A 19444-nucleotide genomic window follows, 5' to 3' on the forward strand; every position below is an offset into this window, starting at 1 on the left:
TTCCAGGGATGCCTCCACGGTGAACTGAATATAAGTGACAAATTGAGATGTGCCGGAGGAGATGCCATTTAAGGCCAGTGAGGGCACGTCTCTGTTTTGAGGTGTTAACCAGGCACCAAGCAGACTTCCTCTGATCCTTCCCACGTCAGCCAGCTTTACCTGACGCGCCAACGTAAGGAGGGAAGGTCCACAGTCACGCAGACCCACCGTTGACCCTGGGGTCAGGGATGAGTCAGCTCATCATAGCCATGAGCACATGGTGGGGCAGGCCACTTACCTCGTGACGGCTAAGAGGCCGTGCAGACAGACAGGAGGGGCGAGGGTCCCTCACTCTCCAGCAACCACACTTCCTTCCATCACTCTCCACCCTGGAGCTTCAATCGCCTCTCTGCAGCAGTTCCAAGCTGGGACTAGGTGGTGATGGCACAGACCTTTAACCCCAGTATTCAGGAGGCAGAGGTAGAGGCAGATGGATCTCTGTAAGTTCAAGGCCAGCCGGGTCTACAGTGAGTGCCAGGACAGCCAGGGGTACACAGAGAAATATGTATATAATGATGATGATGATGATGATGTAATTAAAAACAGCTAGGCATGATGGTACGCACCTGTAATCCTAACACTTTATAGGCTTCCTGGGATACCTAGTGCATTCAAGGAATTCGAGGCCTGCCTGGAGTCTATAGCAAGACTGTGACAGAGAAAAACAACAATAAAAATAAGTGAAGTGTTAAACTGAAGGATTAAGTTGTTCAAAATAAGTGGGATTTCTGGGCATGTGATGGAGAAAGGCAATAAAATGCTTTCCCCAAAACTCATCCTTTTACTGTGTGACCCAGCTGGTCCCTGTAGGTTTCTTTTCTTTTCTTTTCTTTTTTTTGGTATTTATTTATTTTTAATTCTTTACACTTTATTTAATTAATTACACTTTATTCACTTTGTATCCCCCATGGTTCCCTCCCTCCTCCTGTCCCAATTCCTCCTTCCTCCCCCCTCTGCACGCACGCCCCTCCCCAAGTCCACTGATAGGGGAGGTCTTCTTTTCCTTCCTTCTGATCCTAGTCAATTAGGTCTCATCAGGAGCGGCTACATTGTCTTCTTCTGTGCCCTGGTAAGGCTGCTCCCCCCTCAGGGGGAGATAATTAAAGAGCAGGCCAATCAGTTCATGTCACAGACAGTCCCTGTTCCTATCACAGTGGAACCCACTTGGACCCTGAACGGCAACATTTGTGCAGGGGTCTTAGGTTATCTCCATGCATGGTCCTTGGTTGGAGTACCTGTAGGTTTCTTGACCCTCTGTAAAGTAAAGATGGTTGGGTGGACCACATGGCTAAAGGGTAGACAACAGGTGGTCACAGGGTCTGAGGCCCTTTCCTCAGAGCCACTGTATGGGTTATTTCAACCACTGACAGTCTCCTTGTGGAAATAAGCAGAAGGCAGAGCCTTGGGCGGCTCCTGGGCCCTGTGCCCATCACCCCACTTCGCACGGAGTATCAGATGAAAGAATGCCCGTGCTCCGTGGAGCAGCGAGCCAAGGAGAGGTGAGCCCTTGTCAGAAATGGACCAAACCAAAGCAACCCTTTACCTTTTATGTTAGAGCTCAGATCTTGCTTTTGAAATTAGGCAGCAGAACAGAGGAATATCTTGTGAGATCTTGAAATAAAATGTGACTTTGAAAATGCATACATGTACATATACATATATATGTATATATGTGTGGGTATACATAATCTCATTTCCTGGAAATAACTTTTAACTTAATTAAAAGTTACAAATGGCACAAAGACTACTCTTGTTCCTTGTACCTCCTTAACGATCAGCTATTTTTTTTTTTCTGAGTAAGAGGTAGCCACCATGACCCTTTATACATAAATACTTTGATGTGTATTTCTGGGGAATGGCATTTTTGTCTTAGGTAGTGAGAATGTAGTTATAGGCTTTGGTAAAATTAAAATGCCTACATTTCTGTAATGATCATCCATCGCTTCTAGCTTTGAAGGCTCAGGTCCAGTTAGTGTCTGTTTTATCAGTTTGATGTGATCTGAATTCCAGGTGCTTCCCCGTGCTTACGGCATCACCTCCCTCCTCTAACACAGAGCAGAGGTTCTCCACCTTCTTAACGCTGCGACCCTTTAAGATACTTCCTCATGTTTTGGTGACCCCCAACCATAAAATTATTTTCACTGCTATTCATAGCTGTAGTTTTGCTACTGTTTTGAGTTGTAATGTACATATGTATCTGTTTCCCGACGGTCTTAAGTGATCCTGATGAAAGAGTTGTTTGACCCGGAGGGGGTTGCGACCCACAGGTTGAGAACCACCGATGTAGACCCTCTATTAGGATCAGACTGCTGTTTTTTGTTTAGAATATCTTTCAGCGGTAGCGTTTTCATAGCTTTTGGTCATTTGAGCGGCAGACTCTGAATTGTTAGCCGGGCACACTTCTGACCTTAGGGCACAGCTCATTCCACGGCCAGCTTCTCAGGCCTTTGAAAGCTCAGGCTGTTGTTCTCTGGAGTCCAAGACCACTCCTAAAGCCCGGTGTTGCGGTGCACACCTTTAATCCCAGCGCTCAGATTACTGTGAGTTCAAGGCCAGCCTGGTCTACAAAGTGAGTTCTAGGACAGCCAGGGATAGACAGAGAAACCATGTCTCTAAACAGAAAACAAAAGACTACTCCTATTTTGTGAGAAGTATTTTGTTATCATTTTCTTTGCAATGCTTGGATTTGAACCCACAGCCTTGCTGTGCTCAGGCAAGCACCGTGCCATGGAAGCATACCTCCGTAGCTGGTTTTATGGAGACAGGTTCTTATTCAGTAGCCTAGGTTGTCCTGGAACCTGTGATCCTCCTGCCTGCGCTTCCTTGGTGCTGGGATTTACAGCTATGCACCATCAAACCCAGATCCATTTGTGTGAAGCGTTTTCTTTCGTGCATGAGTTTGGGTTGTGCATTTTCCCCATGCTTGTGTTTGTTTGATCTAAAACACAGATGTGTCAGCTCCTATGCCATCCTTCATAAGTTTGTCTATTGCAAAACAGACCCACAGTCAGGATTTTCTTAGTCCAGAAGGAGAGATCATTTTGAGATTCTTTGTTTTATTTAGAGACAATACATTTTATGAATCCAGCAACAAATTGAAATACCTTGCATTTATTTGAGGCTCCTCCCTCAGCATTTTAATGCTTCTGAGGAGTCAATGGCAGCAACTTGTATGATAATTGAGAATTTCTATGCATGCCGTGCTGTAGCTAGCTCGAATAAAAAGGGACACTCAGCAGTTCTGGTCCCTGCCGTCCCGAACAACGTGCGTAGCATGCATCAATATGCATTATTAAATACAATAGCGCATCAATAAAAACACTTGCAAAACATGATGCCCGCTGGAATTATTGAGGTGATTTTGAGATGGATGCTGATGCGTACACACAAGCTCACTAAACTGCCAAAGGTCACTTAATAAAAGCCAGAGCCTCGGAGCCACCCATCCCTAACTTTCACACTGCAGTTTCTCGCTTCCAAAGCGCCCTTTATGAATAGTTTCCTTAGTGTCTCAGGATCAGAAAGGTGATGGGAGAGTGACACAAGGTGGCTTTTTTTTTTTTCCTGCAGAAATCTTTGGCGTAAGTTCTTTGAAAAGAGTAAAATGTAAGAACAAATAGGTTCTCATTTTACAATTGCACTATTTTTCTGTGGAAGGGACTTACTTCCGTGTGGGCTACATTTGCAAGGCCCCAGGGGTCTGGAAGGCTGGTGAGAGTGATGGCATTGTCTAATCCACTTCTGGTTTACCTTACCTTTGCTTAGGAATCCCTAGTTAGAGAAGGCAGTAAACAAAATGAGACTTTTATTTCACTTATTCCTGGTCTCCTAGTACTCTGAACTCACACTGTTAACCTAAGAGATTAAGCTCAGAGTATAAAGTTGTCAGATGGGCTTGGGGTGAGGGGCAGCTCAGTGATAGAGTGTTTTTATTCACTGCAAACAGTGAAGGCTTTAAAAACATTTAGATTTAATTTTTGTTTTGTTTTGATTTGGTTTGGGTTTTTTCAAAGCAGGGTTTCTCTGTGTAGCCTTGGCTGTCCTGGACTTGCTTTATAGAACAGGGTGGTCTCTAACTCACAGAGACCCGCCTGCCTCTGCCTCCCCCAGTGCTGGGATTACAGGCGTGCGCCACCATGCCCGGCTTAGATTCAATTATTTTATTTTTATGTGTATGAATGTTTTGATTGTATGTTCGTACGTGTGCCACGTGTGTGCCTGGTGCCTGTGGAGATTAGAAGAAGGTGTCAGATTACTTGGAACTGAAGTTATGGATGGTTGTGAACCACCATAACTCCTACCTCTCAGGTAGGAGCTGAGAACAAAGCCAGGGCTCTCAGCTACTCAGCCATCCTGTTCCAGGATGACCTTTCCCTTGGCTAATTTAGGATTGTTTTATATCTGCGCTGTCCAGTTCGGTGGCCAATAGCCACACGCGGTTATTGGCATTTGAGGTGTGGCTGGCCAGTCAAGACTGTTTTGTGCCATAAGTGCTAACTTCCTGTCGGCTTTCAAAGACTTAGTCCCTGGAAAAGAATGTACTAAGTTTTTGTTGTTGTTGTTTATTTGTTTTGTTTTAAAATAATGACTATATACTGAATGCCCATCAGATCCCTTGGGTGAGAGACGATGTCACTGAAATTGACTTCGTCTCTTTGTACTTGTTAAATCTGGTTACTGGGAAGTTCCAATGCAGCAGACGCATTGTGTTACCTCTTGTCTTTCTGTTGGAATGTTGCACTCTGGGAGGAAAGAACATTTAATGCAAAAGAAGGCGTTTGCACCGCCCGCTTTTGCCTAAAGGATGATCAGGACAGCCAGTGAGCCATTTTGACGTTGTTGGAGTCGGGTTCCATTAAGGCTCTTTCAATCAAACTTACTGTCAATCTGCCCCTCCCCCCGGCACCCCCAGCTGAAAGGAGCATTGAATATTTTTTGTTTGCTTTAAGAAATTTCAAGACAACCCCATCCTCATTTCAAAAGTGAGTTATTTTTAATAGCTTTTGTGAAAAATGGTTCATTCATGGGGCTGGGTGAGCTGACCCACGCAGTTCTTGGGAGGCTAACAGACTGTGAAAATTACCCAGAAACTTGTGGAAGAACCTGTCTGGTCCCACAGAGGGGCATGCAGGGGGACTTAAGGGCCCTTAGAGGTCTCAGACCAGCCATCTGCCTCTGTGTTCACACCTTCCTTCCAATAAATGAAACCATTGGGGAAGATAAAATATTTATTCCTAAGTGTCTATAACTGAATTTATGGATATAACTTGCTGGATATTATTGCCTGTGTAAACCCATGTAACTGTGCACGTAAAACATGTTTTTATTAGTTCCTACATAAAATTTTTATGATAATGGCGAACAAAGGAGCAATTTAGTTTAGCAGAGTTTGTTCTTATTACTCTGGCTTCCAATAGACTAGCTACAGTGCAAACAGCAGCAGTCTGCAGGGGAGAGGGGCGGGGCTCTCAGGGCTCACGCTCCTGGCAGTGGGTGGAGAAGGCCGGGAGGCCTCCAGATGCCTCCTGGGCCTCAGAAGGGCGAGGATGGGGAGGGTAGCCATTCCATTTCACAGGTTGATGTTGGGCCGCCCCACTCTCCACTGGTAGCTGCGCAGCATTCAGATTTAGCCTCTGAAAAGGCTTCGTGACTGCCGCTGAAAGAACTCCCACATACTGTGTTTCAACCAGAGAATTACAGAGAGAAAAGGGTTCAAGTGGCTTATTGTGGGTCATCTCCCACTCTGGGATTTAAACAAAGCACACACAGAACAAAGTTCCTTTCGCCCCGGTGCCTGCGTCTGAGTCTCCCCTGTCTGCAGGGTTTGGCAGCCTCTTTGGTCAGAGAGCCCACGCTTCTCATTCCCACCGCCTCCTTTTCATGTTTGACCCCTTGAACGTGGCCAAGGATCCCCGTGGTGACCTGGATTGGAGAGACGTTCCTCTCCAGCCTGAGAAGAAAGCATCTTTCATAAGTACAGCCCATTCCTTCCTAACGACTAGTTGAAAATTGCTGGTCCGTAATCTCAAGCGAAGCACAGTTCTTGCACCAGCATTTAGGGACAGGATTTGACATGTGGAGATGGGCTCAGTAATAGCAGGATGTAGTTTAAGTTGCGTGAACTTGGAAGTGAAGGACAAAGGATTATTGTAGACATGTAACACCGAAAGCTATCCTAGAAATCAGCTGAGAAACTGGGCCAGTGTGGTGCACGCTGAGTTCATTCTGGGCTGAGAGCTTTCTGAAGCATTAATTGAAGGCCAGCGCTGTCCCTAGAGACCTGTGGTGGTCTCGATTCTAGACACTGGAAGTTCTTAAACAGTGGAAGAGTCGTGGTACAGGTGGGTATATGGCTTAGTTAATAGGGTGCTTGTCTAGAACGCAGAGAACCGTGTGTTCAGTGACCAGTGTCACGGAGCATGGGTGTGGTGGCACTCATCTGTAATCTCCCACAGGAGAGGGAGAGGCCGGATTGTCAGAGATGAAGGGTTGTCCTTGGTTACATAGTGAGTTCAAAGCTGACTTTGGATGAGAGGAGAGAGATCGGGGCTAGCACAGCCAGTAAAGGGCATACCTTGCTTACAAGCATGAGGCCAGAGTTTGACCCCTAGAACCCAAATAAAGACAAAAACAGCCAAGGGTCTGGACAGTGCTGGCTAAGCAGAGACAGACATATCTCTAGGCCTTGCTTGCCTGGCAGTCTAGCTTACTTGGCAAACTCCAGGCCAGTGACAGGCCCCATCTCAAACCAACAAAAGCAAAGTGAATGGCTCCTAAAGAATGACGCCCTCTGTTTTCACAAGAGTACATAACACCCACATACACAAACACATGAGCACGTGTATACAAACATACACAGACACACAAGACAACAACACTGTCACCTCATGGTTGAGAAGCACCTGGTCCGTCTCCCTGTTTTGGTAGGTGCCGAACAAGTCGGCCACACATCTTGTTCTTAGAAGTATATAGGGTGGTGTTTCTCAACCACCCTAACACGACGACCCTTTAATACAGTTCCTCACGAGGTCCCGAACCGTACAGATGCTTTCATTGCTATTTCACCACGGTAACTTTGCTCCTGTTGTGAATCACAATGTAAGCACCTGTGCTTTGCAATTGTCTTCAGCGACCCCTGGGAGAGGGGGCTGAGAAGTGCTGATGTAAGGGGCGAGTATGTCACCCGCATCCTTGTTATGGGGCTGGGTTCCTTGAAGGACTAGTCTCTGAGGTCCTTTATTTTCTGTATTTTTATAGTGGACTTGTTTACTGACTCTCAAAGGGGTCGTTATGCATTTTGAAGATGTTTCCTAGTGTTCTTCCCCCACCCCCCACCAAGGACTTACTTCCTGCACAAACAGCATCTTAGATGCACGTGTGGATCTCTTTGCTTTGGCCAAAACTTGCTAAGTCTTCGGCTGTAAAATAGACACATGCTGATTTATTCTTGCCGAACTAGTTCCTATGATCCCGTTAGGGATGTACCCTCTAGAAATTTAAACCGCTCAGTTTTCAACACTCTTGTCAAGTTGGCTAGTGAGCGTAGGGCGATGAGGCTTACTCCGCACGGTTCATGGCCATGACCTTCCAAAGCGAAGATGCTGCTGTCCACTGTGGGGAATGTTACTACAGGTGTGAGTAGCTTTGTCTGTGCTGAAAATCGCAGCTTTTGGCACAGGTTTCTCTCTCAGATGGCCTGGTTGATTCTAGACCTTGGATGTGAGAACTGGGGCCCATTTGTACGATTGCCCCACATATATGGAAACACCCCAACTCCGAAGCTGCTCTCTGTTGAGGACAGAGGGGCAGTCTGGGGTGGTGGCCTGGGAGGGAGGTGATTGGCTTGGTTGAGACACTGTTGCTTTCTCAGAAAAGACTGTGAAGGGAACAGCTCTGTTTTGGGGGCAACGGCAGCAAGACTGAGTTTCAAATGCAGCATAGAGTCTTTTAATTGAGGAGCAGATGAATAGCTTTTCAAGCATGTATGAAAGGCAAGAATCCCTAAAGATCAGCTGTTTTAAATAGCATACTCCAGGGACCCGAGGTTCCTAACAAAAGGGTAGATATGGCAGAGATGAACCCCCAGGTCCAGCTCTGAGAATAAAAGTGTGCTGGCTGGGCTCCCTGAGGTGTTGGGGAATGCCAATCTTGTTGGCTGTGGTTTGTTAGCGAGGGGAGTCTAGTTAGATATGCTCGCAGTGTTGGTTGGTTCTGACTCTGACCCACATACAAGTGGAAAACGCGGCGGAGCTTGGGAAAAACCATAGCATACACAATAGGACAGAAAACGCTACGTCTTCAATGGAGAGGGAAGAAATTTGAGCACAACCCTCTTGCGGAGAAACCAGGGCACTAGATGGAATATTACAGCCACAATAGGGAAAAAAAAGCAGAGTATTTAAAGATGCAATGACATTATATAAATTTCTAGTGCTGGCTCACACAGAAAACCTCCTTGATGATTTTATGCAGACAAGAGAATTTGAGATATTGGATAGATTTGAATAAATCTGTAAAAGCAAAAAAAAAAAAAAAAAAAAAAAGAAAGAAAGAAAGAAAGAAAGAATTAATTTTTAAATTTTGTTTTACAAGTCATGAGGTCCAAGATTAAAAAAAATGTTTAAAAATATATTTTAGTGTTTGATATGAGAATTCAGAATTAAGGCAGTAGAGAGTAGTTGAGCATTATTGAACTTGCAAAGTGTCTTTTTCTCAGTGACAGGTGAAGTGATGACACATGCAAGAATGTATTTTCCTCACTTATTTATTTTATTCACTTTACATCCTTGTAGCCCCTTGCCTCCTCCCCTCCGACTCCCAGCCTCTTCCTTTCTCCCTTCCCATCTACCCCAGCTTATTGAGTTGCATCAGGACTGAACGTGTCCTCTACCCCTGTGGCCCATCAAGGGGAACATACAAGTGTATTTAGTTAACAATCTAGGCCTGCTGGATGGACCAGATTAGAAAGCATCAGAGGCCAGATGTCAAGTAACAAGCTTAGCATCTGTCCTGATTAGGACCAGTGGCCTAGAGCTTGACAGCTCACCAGCCTGATGCACTGTCCCAGACCTGAAGGAATGGTGGCCAGAGATACAGCCCGTGGCCCTGTGCTCACAGGCGAAGAGACAAACCAGCACTTTCCAAACTGTTGGAGGGCTGTGCAAGCTCAGACCTCCAGGGTGCCTGCTGTGTGCAGGTTTGTCGGGGAAAGCTCTGGTGTACTAGTTTTGAGTCTGAAGCCATTTTTAAGAATAAAGATATTGGAGGGTCCCTCTAGCCAGTATTCCTTGTGGCACGTCTCTGACTGGGGCAGTTAGGATGCGGCGAGGTTAACTGACTTTCCTGAGGTCCCACAGCTGATTCTTTGGGCAGAACTGAGCCCCGGCTTTAAAGCTCACCTGCAGACACCATTGGTCTCCTCTGCCTTTCTGAGATTTTCAATTATTTTAGAGTTCTGCCTTCCTGTGGCAGATTTCTTGACAGGGGTCAATAGACACATAAAAGTTGGTGCAGTGTGTATCTAAGAGCTTTTCCAGCTTTATTGCTTTTTTTTTTTTTTTTTTTTTTTTTTTTGGATTGTGTAGAATTTGCCATTTCTGCAGCTGGTAAACAGGAAATGTGGGATGAAGTCTGAACCAGACCCACGTAAGGCAGCACGCGGTGGTCAGCTGACCGAACGTCAGTCCTTGTTCACCTCCATGCTCTCGACACTAGTGGGTAATGTTGCTGTCTTCGTAGACGTGTTCATAAGGTTCGCATAAAGGCCCCTGAAATGCTGAGAAAGAACAAATGTGAGGATGTCATTATGGCTTAGACCACAGGGCACATTCAGCCGCGTTTTGCCATTTTACCCCAGATGTACCAGCCCCCCGCACTGGCTTATTCAAAGCCTCCTATTTCGTTCCAACTGAGCCAGCCCAACAGAGTCGTCAGTCAACACAGCCTTTATTGAGGGCCCTGTGCCTGCCACACCCTTTTCCAGACACTGGAATATAATACCAAACACTGGATGACAGTACAATTGGTCCAGCTTGTCTCTGGTGTGTTTCTGGCTATGATATGGGCTGAGCTGGGCAGAACAGAGTAAGCCATGCAATCTAGAGCCAGCTCCAATGCTGCCGGCTACCGTGAAGAGCTGAGTCCTGCAGATTTATGCTGTCATGGCTCCTGTATCTAGGCTCCTGCAGACCTTATCTTTTTGTCTTCTGTGGGCTCTCCTTTCTACCATGTACAGTCCCCGACATTCTGAGGAGTGTGCCTGTGTGTGTACATGCAAGGCCGCATGCATGCGTGCCTGACATTGTTCCCTCACTGTTGCAGAGACTTCGGGGTTGTTCTTGCATTGAGCTCACTGAGCATCCTTCAGGCTTTGGTGGGTTACTTACAAGTGAGTATTGTCTACCCTACAAAGGCTTCTAGCCGTGTTGTGTGTACACGGGAGCGTGTTGAAGTTCAAGGAAGTGTAAGGAAGGAGGACGCCTTTTAATTCCAGCTCATGATGCATCATTGGTTTCCTAGCCCAGATTTTAGACTAAGCGCAGGGGCAGATTATGGATGTCTTCTTAGCTGCATCCCGATGACCTCCACAGATAAGAAAACATGGCCGATTAAACATAAATGGAAAAAGCCACGATCTGTATTAGAATTAAACACTACAGCAGCTTCAGCTAATCTAATGTGCCGTCTCTTAATGTTGTTATGTTTACCCGAGACAGCATAACTAACAAACACCATCATCTTGCAAAAGTTACGTAGGGCCAGTGTTCAGACATCTAGACACACCTAGTCTCTGTCTTCCACGGTTAGAACTGGTTTTTAAGCGGGAGGAGAATGACTCGGTTTGTGAACTGGGTCTCTGGCTTGCTGTGCGTATGCGCCTTCTGGCACTTCAGGGCTCTGAGTTGAGCTGAAATGTATGTCTGGTAGAAGGAAAAACTGGGGCAGGGAGGTGAGAACTGCCTGTAGGCTGATTTCTCCTCTCCTGGGTTCTGAGCTCCTGTGGTCCTTGGTTCCATTTCCTGATACCTCCAGCTCTAACTGTGGCTGCATCAAGCTGACGGAGAGGGACATTCACCCTCTCCCCTCTCCATTTTCATCCCGTATGCAAATTTCTTGTTTGTCTCTTGCTTGCACTTTCTCCTGTTTCCCCTTTGCTGTTCCATGCTCCTTGTTCTCCTCTCTTCCTCAGCCTCTTAGCACCAAGTTGAATTAAGTGTATTCCCAAGTACCTTCTTTTTATTGAAGTGAGCGATCTATACCTTACTCACAATTGCTTAAAAACAGGCAGTAACCTTTTATTTCTGGGAAACAAACAGCATTCCGGCAACCCAAAACCAATTGGAAGAAATTCATTTTTATTTGTATGGTCTTACTAAGTAACATACTCATTAATGTGTGTGTGTTATATGAATTCCATGTGTAGACACTGTCCTATGCTGGTAGTACCGAGCAAAGCCAGAGTCATAGCCCTCAAAGGGCTGCCTGCATATTAGGAGAGATGTGGGGCCCGGAAGCTACAGAGTGAATCAGAAGGTGAGAGCTGGTTGCTGACTGGCACAGCATGTGCTGGGCCTGCATGAGACCTGAGTTCATCCCCATGACCAATAGCCAATGACCAAAAGAGGAGAAGAGACGACGCTAGCACAGGGTTGGTGAATGTGTGGGAAGATTTACCCTGGCCCCTTGTAGGGGTGGGGATGCACCCTGTGACCACATTCTGGGACACTGGATCTCAGCCGTGCAACTAGGGGCGGAGAACAGTGGTGACCAATGGAAGGGCTGCTCATCAGAGTTACATGATGAGAGGGATGCTGGGTCCCAGGTCTTGGGAGGCTACGGAAGAATAACTATCCAGCCACGAGCTAGTCCAACTGTGACGGTAGGGCTGGCGACTCAGGTTGGGGACAAATTCTGACTCTTCAGTCTGATTTGCTTAGCTGTAAATTGAAAGGGAAGTCAATTACACCCCCATACTATTTGACTTCATTTTCATTTGACTATTAAAAAAAAGTCACACAATGCTGGGTAAAATACTTAGTGAGCGTGTCTGGAGGGGGGTTTACTCAAGTGCTGATTGCCCTTTTCTTTGTTGAACTCTGACTGTCAGCCGTCTGCATAGGGAGACTTGGGTAGGAAGCCGTATCTGTTCTTTGGATGATAGGGGCGCAATACCCACAATAGAATCTCGAGGCTAGAGAGTGACCAAGGACAATGGCATTCTTTGCTCCATGGTTTTCCCATGTGGCAGAGATGATCCCCTTACTGATAACAGTGGCGCTGACAGGATTAAACAAGGTGCTCTCGGGCTGGAGTGATAGCTCAGCAGTTAGGGACATTGGCTGATTTCTCAGAGGACCCAGGTTCAACTCCCAGCATCCACGTGGCTGTTTATAAGTGTCTGTAACTCAAGTCCCAGAGATCCCCAGGATGTCCTCTTCTGTATTCTTTAGGCATCAGGCACACATGTGGTACACAGACATACATGCAGACAGAACACCCACACATATAAAATATATTAAAAAAACAAACCAGAACATGGCATTCTCTATCACCGATGCTCAGCAAGGGCTATGATTATGATGGTGCTTTCCAAGGATGCCTGATGCCTCTTTTTCATGTCTACTGGACTTATTTTTATATGACGTTAATACATCACTGAAGCCACCTTGAGACACATGACGAAGGGCTAGATACTAAAGCACTGTGATTTAACATGCCCGCAAGATGAACTAACGTACGCGTAAAATAGCTTCATCTTGATGGGGAGGTTTTATCCTTTGTCCTACGGCTCCTTTGAAATGGCGCTGGGACTGCTGTGCCCTAGGCCGCACATGCTGGAAGTATACGATGTAGGAGAAGAATCCAAACTAGTGACACAGCTGGCCCCGCGCTTTATCATGCTTCCGGGGGTCCCTGAGGAAGCAGGTAGGTGGCCCTGCCCCTTTACCTTCTGGCAACACAGAGAATAAAAGCAAACACTACCCAGGTGCTGAGGGGCCAGCTGTAAGCCCTGATGATGGCTATCATGACATGAGCCTCCTCCTTCGCTTGCCGAGAATCATCATACAGGGGAGACTTAGAAGGAGGGAAGGCCATAAATTAAGGGGGAAGAAAAGCCACCCTCGCAAGCCTCGTGTGTCCCGGCTGTGGAATTCTCTTTTGCAAGAGGTCACTGAGTCAAATGCTGTGGATGGATAATTTTATGGCCACTAATAAAATTTATAGCCAAAGCAAGCTAAGATAATAAGGGTAATCAAAATGTCCAGCCCTGGGATGGGAGATCCCCATCTTGGCCTGCTGGGGGCTGGCCAGCACAAGGAGGAACTTATCTGTGGGGCTCAAGGCCACCGGAATCCCAGAGGTGATTTGTGTGCATTGGAGCCTTGGGGACAGGGCCAGATCTGGGGCAAGCTTCCACTGAGGTGGCAAGTGATTGCGTTCTGTGGACAGCATACCAAAAGCACTAAGAAAACGAACCGCTCTATTTGAATGCCCTCAGGTGAACCCTAAGCCTAAGAAGGGATCTGACCCATGCTGACTACAGAACCCTATGTTCTGAGAAGAATATTTACTGAGCCTCCAGGAGCATTGGTGAGGGATGAGGGGGTGTTGGTGAGGGATGAGGAAAAGGGTAGTATTGTTCTTACGTAAGGGTAAAGGGTCTGATAATTTTAAGCAGACAGCTGAGTTGAAAGTCTTTCTCCATCCCCTGCCCTCAGCCTGTGGCCTCAGATTCTCTCTCATCTGCCTCCATTGAGGGCTCAGACTGGCCACACCCCCTGCAGGCTTTAGGCATGGGCTAGGGCCCGGCTTTGTTACTTTGTCACTAGGACCATCTTATAAAAGGTGACACGATTGATTGTGCAGAGATACATCAAATTCACTGGAGAACAGAGCGCCTGTGTTCTTGGCTATCTTCTTGGACTGTGCTCTACAAATGATAGCTCATACGACCATCTTCCTTCAGTGAGAGAGCAGGGCATGGTCTCTGGGGGAGGCTGAAAGGAATGGTCCATGGTGTTACGGGATGGTTTTTATTGTGATAAAATAGACATAATTCAAATTTTACAAAGCGGCCTCGGAACTATCTCTCAGCCTATGTCAAGTGCATCGTCCTCACTGCGCTGCCCCCAGTGACAGTTGTCTGCAGTGTTCTTCATCCCAAACAGACCCTGGGAACCCAGGAGACGCCGACTCCGGTCCTCTCCCCATAGTCCCTGCTACCCCAACTGTACTTTCTGTCGCTATCACTGAGAGCTCTAGAAAGTTAGTGTGCAGAAAGGAGAGCACCTTATCCCTCCCGGAGGCAGACGCAAGATTTCTCCTGTGGTCAGCTCTCCACTCTCAGGATGCCTACCCCGGCTTATCTACACATCTGTTCAGTGTTGCTCATCTTTGGGGTAAGGCCGCTCTTTGACCTGCTTTATGGCAAGTTCGTTCCCCCACTCTATACCTCATTAGAGCTTGTTTAGCCCCGGCTGGTTCTAGTGGTCGAGAAGCTGATCATGAGCTGCACAGTCTAACCCATCTTCATCCAGACGGACGTGAACCAATTGTGCCAACCCCGATCAAAAGGATTTATTGACAACTGTAAATCACAAATAACGACAAGGCACCGTCCCAAGACAGCCAGGTACTGAAAGAGAAAGTGTGATTAGACTGTTTTCGGGGACTTGGGAGGGGGTTATCATGTCATGAGATGTAGTTAATTGAAGACTTAATAGGAAGCAACTGATGTCTGTAGATAGCCCCACATACGGAGCAGATGCTGTTTGGAGCTCCCTGCTGTCTTGGCCTAGTCAAAGGGGGGTGGCTTTCTGGGTCAAGAATGCCATCTAAGATAAACCCATGCTGACACCCACCCATAGCTCTGAGCCATTCTTTCAGTGGGGAAAGTTAAGGCCAGTGGCTCGCAGTGTGGAGGAAAGGCGATAAGAGCTAAAGATCATTTGTTCTGACTTTGTGCTCAAGCGCGTGAGCAAATGTAAACGCCTCGGTGTCTTTGGGGGACACGTCCCGGGAGCTCGCCTTCTGCTGAGATGTCAGTGTCCAAATCTCAGTCTGACTGAAAGACATGTGCCTAGCTTCCAACTAACAGAGTGATGTTCACGTGCAGTGTGTAGCTTGTGCAAAGCCACCCCACAGCACAATCAAGCCACGTGGATTCTTACCTTCAAGGAGGATCCTCCCTCCAAACACACATGAGTGTGCACACATGCACCCCCCCACACTGCTCCAAGTCTTGTTCCTTTCACCGTCTCCCCGTGTCTCCCTTCCGCCATCTTTTCTTTCTCCCCGTGGAAAATGGTGGCGTTTGAAAAGTGGACAAACGCTGTTAGGCCAAGGCGTGGTCTCCTGTGACTGAGCTGGAGAGCTAAATGTCGGCTTTAATCAGAACCATCCCTAACACGGCCCTGTGGTGACAAACTAGTCCTTCTGAGTTTGCGGTTCGAAGCGGCCTGGAGCTTTGAGTTTACAACAGTGATGCACGCTGAGGGCCTTCTACCAGATTGTAGGTTTCAGTGTCAAGCAGCCATTTTGTGGCTTTGGATCCGAGTCTTCTCAGGAACAATCGTGTATTTTCCACAGCATGGTGAAGAAAGAAACCAATGTGAAACGGTCCTCAAAACCAAGGTAGATGGAATCCTTTAAAATCAAGCTTCTGCTTCAGACCTGGATGTCGGCGCTGAAGCAGCAGGAGGTTCTTTGTGGATGAGGCAGTACTGAGAGGGCAGAGCTGGGGTGCAGAGCTGGGGCCAGAGCTGGAGGGGCCAGAGCTGGGGGGCCAGAGCTGAAGGGCAGAGCTGAGCAGGCAGAGCTGTATGTGGGTGAGGTAAGTCAGGCCAAGGGTGGATGGTGGTAAGAAACCACTGTGGACTCCCAGCAGTCTGCTCCCAGCCTGGGTCTCTTCACTTCCTACCTGCTCTCCCTGAGCAGTGCTCATCTTCTTGGTGCCGTGGGTACGCTGTCTCAGGATTCAGCTTCTGGACCACCCTCGGTACTGTACTGAGGGCTTGTAGGCATCCACCTCTGCCCATTCCTGTGCCTCCTACCTGACCTGGAAGCCAGAAGCAAGGGTTCTGGACAGAGCTGGGGGTGGGGAACAGGTCTCCGGGCCTCAGGGTCACAGCAGCTAAGGCTGTATTGAGGACTGCCACACAAAAACAGAGCCTTGAATATAGCTTGCTGGAAAAGGGGCCCTTCCTACAGGTGGCAGGCCCTACCAGCTGGGAAGAACAGCCACTGCCAGACACAAACTCAGAAGCCAGCAACGGGATGACTGCTTACAAAACACAGGCGACTTTGATTCCTCAGGAAGACCATGGGGTGCCTCTGTGGAGAGACAGAAGGATCAGGGGTTCCTACTGATGGCTGGTGGGTAAGAGGACAGAAGCCAGTAGTCCCGGGCTCCTTCCTTCAGAATCGTGTTGGAAATGGCCTGACCTCCTCTTGGGGCCTTCACAGTCCAGCCTCATACTGCACCGCTCACTGGACAGCAAGAGACAGTGACACTCCCACTTCACCGCCCTTATCTTCACCTGGAGGTTTGTCTGAAAGCCTCTCCATTAGCACATTATGGACAGACACACATACACACATGCACACACTCTCACAACACACAATGCACTCTCACACACACTCATGTGCATGCATTCACATATGCACTCGCACATACTCATGTACACACACACACATACACACTCTCACACATCTACATATACACATGCACTCACACGCACTCAGGGACACACATGCACACAAGTATCACATATGTAGGTGCCTTTTTTTCTGAGACGGTATGTTCGAGGCTCACTACACATTTCTAGCCCATGTCTAGTTTTCTGGTTCAGTTCTTGCTCCCTAAATCGCATGAAGTGAGATGCTTAGCGCTGTTTAGTCTCTATAATCCCCCAAATCTAGTCTGGTCCTTGGCTTGTTCAGCACACTTTGGTAACAGAAGCCAGACGATCTGAGGAAGGAGAACACAGTGGCCTCAGGGCCTGCATTCCCATCATGCTGTGCGACCTTGGTTAAATCCCAGGTCTCCTTCGAAACAGCTCTTCTCCCGTGTGTGAGCTGAGAGCAGGAGCCACACTGTCTAGAGAGCTGGGTGCTGCCTGTCATGCGTGGGTCTTGGGGAAGGGCTTGTCTCCGAGGGCTAGCAGGTGATGCTAAGGCCTTTGGTATCTTCAGCCTTTCTGCTGAGCATGTGAACAGCTTTGGGATGGGCTATCTCCCATTGGAAGCCAAAGAAGGAATTTGTGTTGGACTGTTATTTTCCTAACTTGATCTTATCCAGTACACAAGTATTTGTCCCTTGGACTCCTGAGGTAATTCATTCATGACTGGTGGTATTGTCTTAGTGATAATTGTCAGGGCTGAAGAGAATAAGTTCTTGATAGTGACATGGCAACACACATGATGGATAGCCCCTTGGGGAGAAGCTCGGCACTCGGAAGCCTGCATTCTGGTACAGGGTGGATGAATGGTGGCTCATCTGATAAGCAGGCTCCCTTCTCGGAATCATCTGGAAACAATCTGAGTCTGCTTGTTGAGGTGAAGCAGCTACAGCTTCCGAGAGGGTTGCCTGGCTCCTCTGACCTTCAGAGTGATGAAGATGCAGCTGGACAGAGCCCAGAAGATGAATGCAGCCAGCGTTCCTGTGTACTGTCAGCCAGGGACTCCTGTACAAATTGCAAAGGAAGTAAATATTGAAGACACCTGAGACATGAAGATGTGTTTACATGGGTCTCTCCTGGGGTGCCTGGCATAGCTGAGCACCAAGAAGAATGAACTGAAAGGGAGAGGATTCGGTGGTAGAATGCTTGCCCGGTTTGAATGAGGGTGTGCCCAGCAAAATAAGGAAGTCTGGAGAAGAACTAGATTTGATTATTTAAAGGACTGTAGAAAAGAAGTTTAATCAGATAGATGTACGAAGTAGAAAGTACAGTAGTCCAGAAACAGGCCACAAATGTACTTTTGCTGTCTCTGTGTGTTGCTATGCTGATCTTGGCCCATAGTGGACAAGCAGTTCTGGTCCATTATCCTGTGCCTCATTGTGCCTTCTGATAGATGGCAGCTGTTGGTGGCATGGGAGGTCCATAGAGGTGACCTATGCCTATGGATATTTAGTACCTTAGAATACAGGCATCCTGCAGGCCTCCTCTGTGCTGCCGCCTCTCCGGCCACTCTGACAGGGTCACATTTCTTTCTCCTGTGTAGAATGAGAATAAGAAAGTTCAGGTTGGCAGAATTTCCACTGAATAATGCCAGACTTCTCAAGTCAGAGTAGATCAAAGTTTTGAGTCAATGGGATGCAGAGCAAATGGCTGTCCTGCTAATACTGAGAAGCATGAATGCTTTTACCTCCCAGGTGTTAACACAGGCCCTCTCATGGCCAGCCACCCTGCTCACCCTGCCCAGTGACCAAGGGGAAAGGTTCCCGCCCTGGGCTTTATTACACCTGTGTTTTCAAAGTGATAGGCATATTCTCCATTTAGCATTTAAGAGTAGGAGGTCGAAGACCTTTTGGTTTAACTGAAGCTATCCTTCTGTTTGTTTATTTCAGGTGATGTTTTCCCTTTTGGAAGTAGATTATAGTTTTAAAGTGACAACATAGCACACTTAGAACTTTACTCCATAAACACCGTATTGTGTAAGATGAATATACCAGATGGTCATTTTCCCCAGAAGGGTGGGTCTTTATAGCAGATTATGGGGAGATAAACAGAAGAGACTATCTACCTGGACTCCTGTTACAAAAGCAATTGCTAGAAATAAAATGGCGACAGTCTTGGCTGCATAGTAAGCTCAAGAGCAGTCTTTGGTGCAAGAGACCCGTTTTCAAACAAACAAACAAACAAACAGAAACGGAAACACCATATGCCCTAGTTTGATTTCTGTTGCTGTGATAAAATGCCCCGACAAAAAGTAACTTAAGAAAAGGTTTATTTTACCACAATCGCAGGTTAGAGTCCATCACAGCAGGGGAGCCAACGTAGCCAGGACCTGAGACAGCTAGTCATGTAACAGCCCCAGCCAGGAGCAGAGAGTAATGGAAGCATGCATGTCTGCTTGCTCAGCTCACGTTTTTTGCTTTTATATAGCTTGGGACCCAGTCTAGGAAATGTCACCCACACTCAGGGTGAGTCTCCTTGTATCAGTTAACCCAGCAAAGAACCCACCCACACAAAGAAATGATGCCCATAGGCCAACCTGGTGGTATCAAGTTGACAGTTAAACCCAACCATCACAGCATACTAATATGTTAGCCAGATGTGCTGGCACATTCCTCCAATTCCAGCACTTGGGAGGTAGAAACAGGAGGATCGAGAGTTCAAGGCTAGTCCTAGCTACATATCTAGTTCTAGGCTATAAGAAACCCTGTCTCAACAAACAAACAAAG

General features: G+C 47.2%; 1 protein-coding gene across 1 annotated transcript in view; it reads left to right on the forward strand.

The window, feature by feature from the left end:
- The window catches only part of Kif26b (kinesin family member 26B), a 402550-nt gene that overhangs the window by 167101 nt on the left and 216005 nt on the right, over positions 1–19444 (forward strand). The gene's annotated exons all lie outside the window — the stretch shown is intronic.

Source organism: Meriones unguiculatus, chromosome 11, assembly GCF_030254825.1.
Source record: "Meriones unguiculatus strain TT.TT164.6M chromosome 11, Bangor_MerUng_6.1, whole genome shotgun sequence".
Taxonomy (NCBI): Eukaryota; Metazoa; Chordata; class Mammalia; order Rodentia; family Muridae; genus Meriones; species Meriones unguiculatus.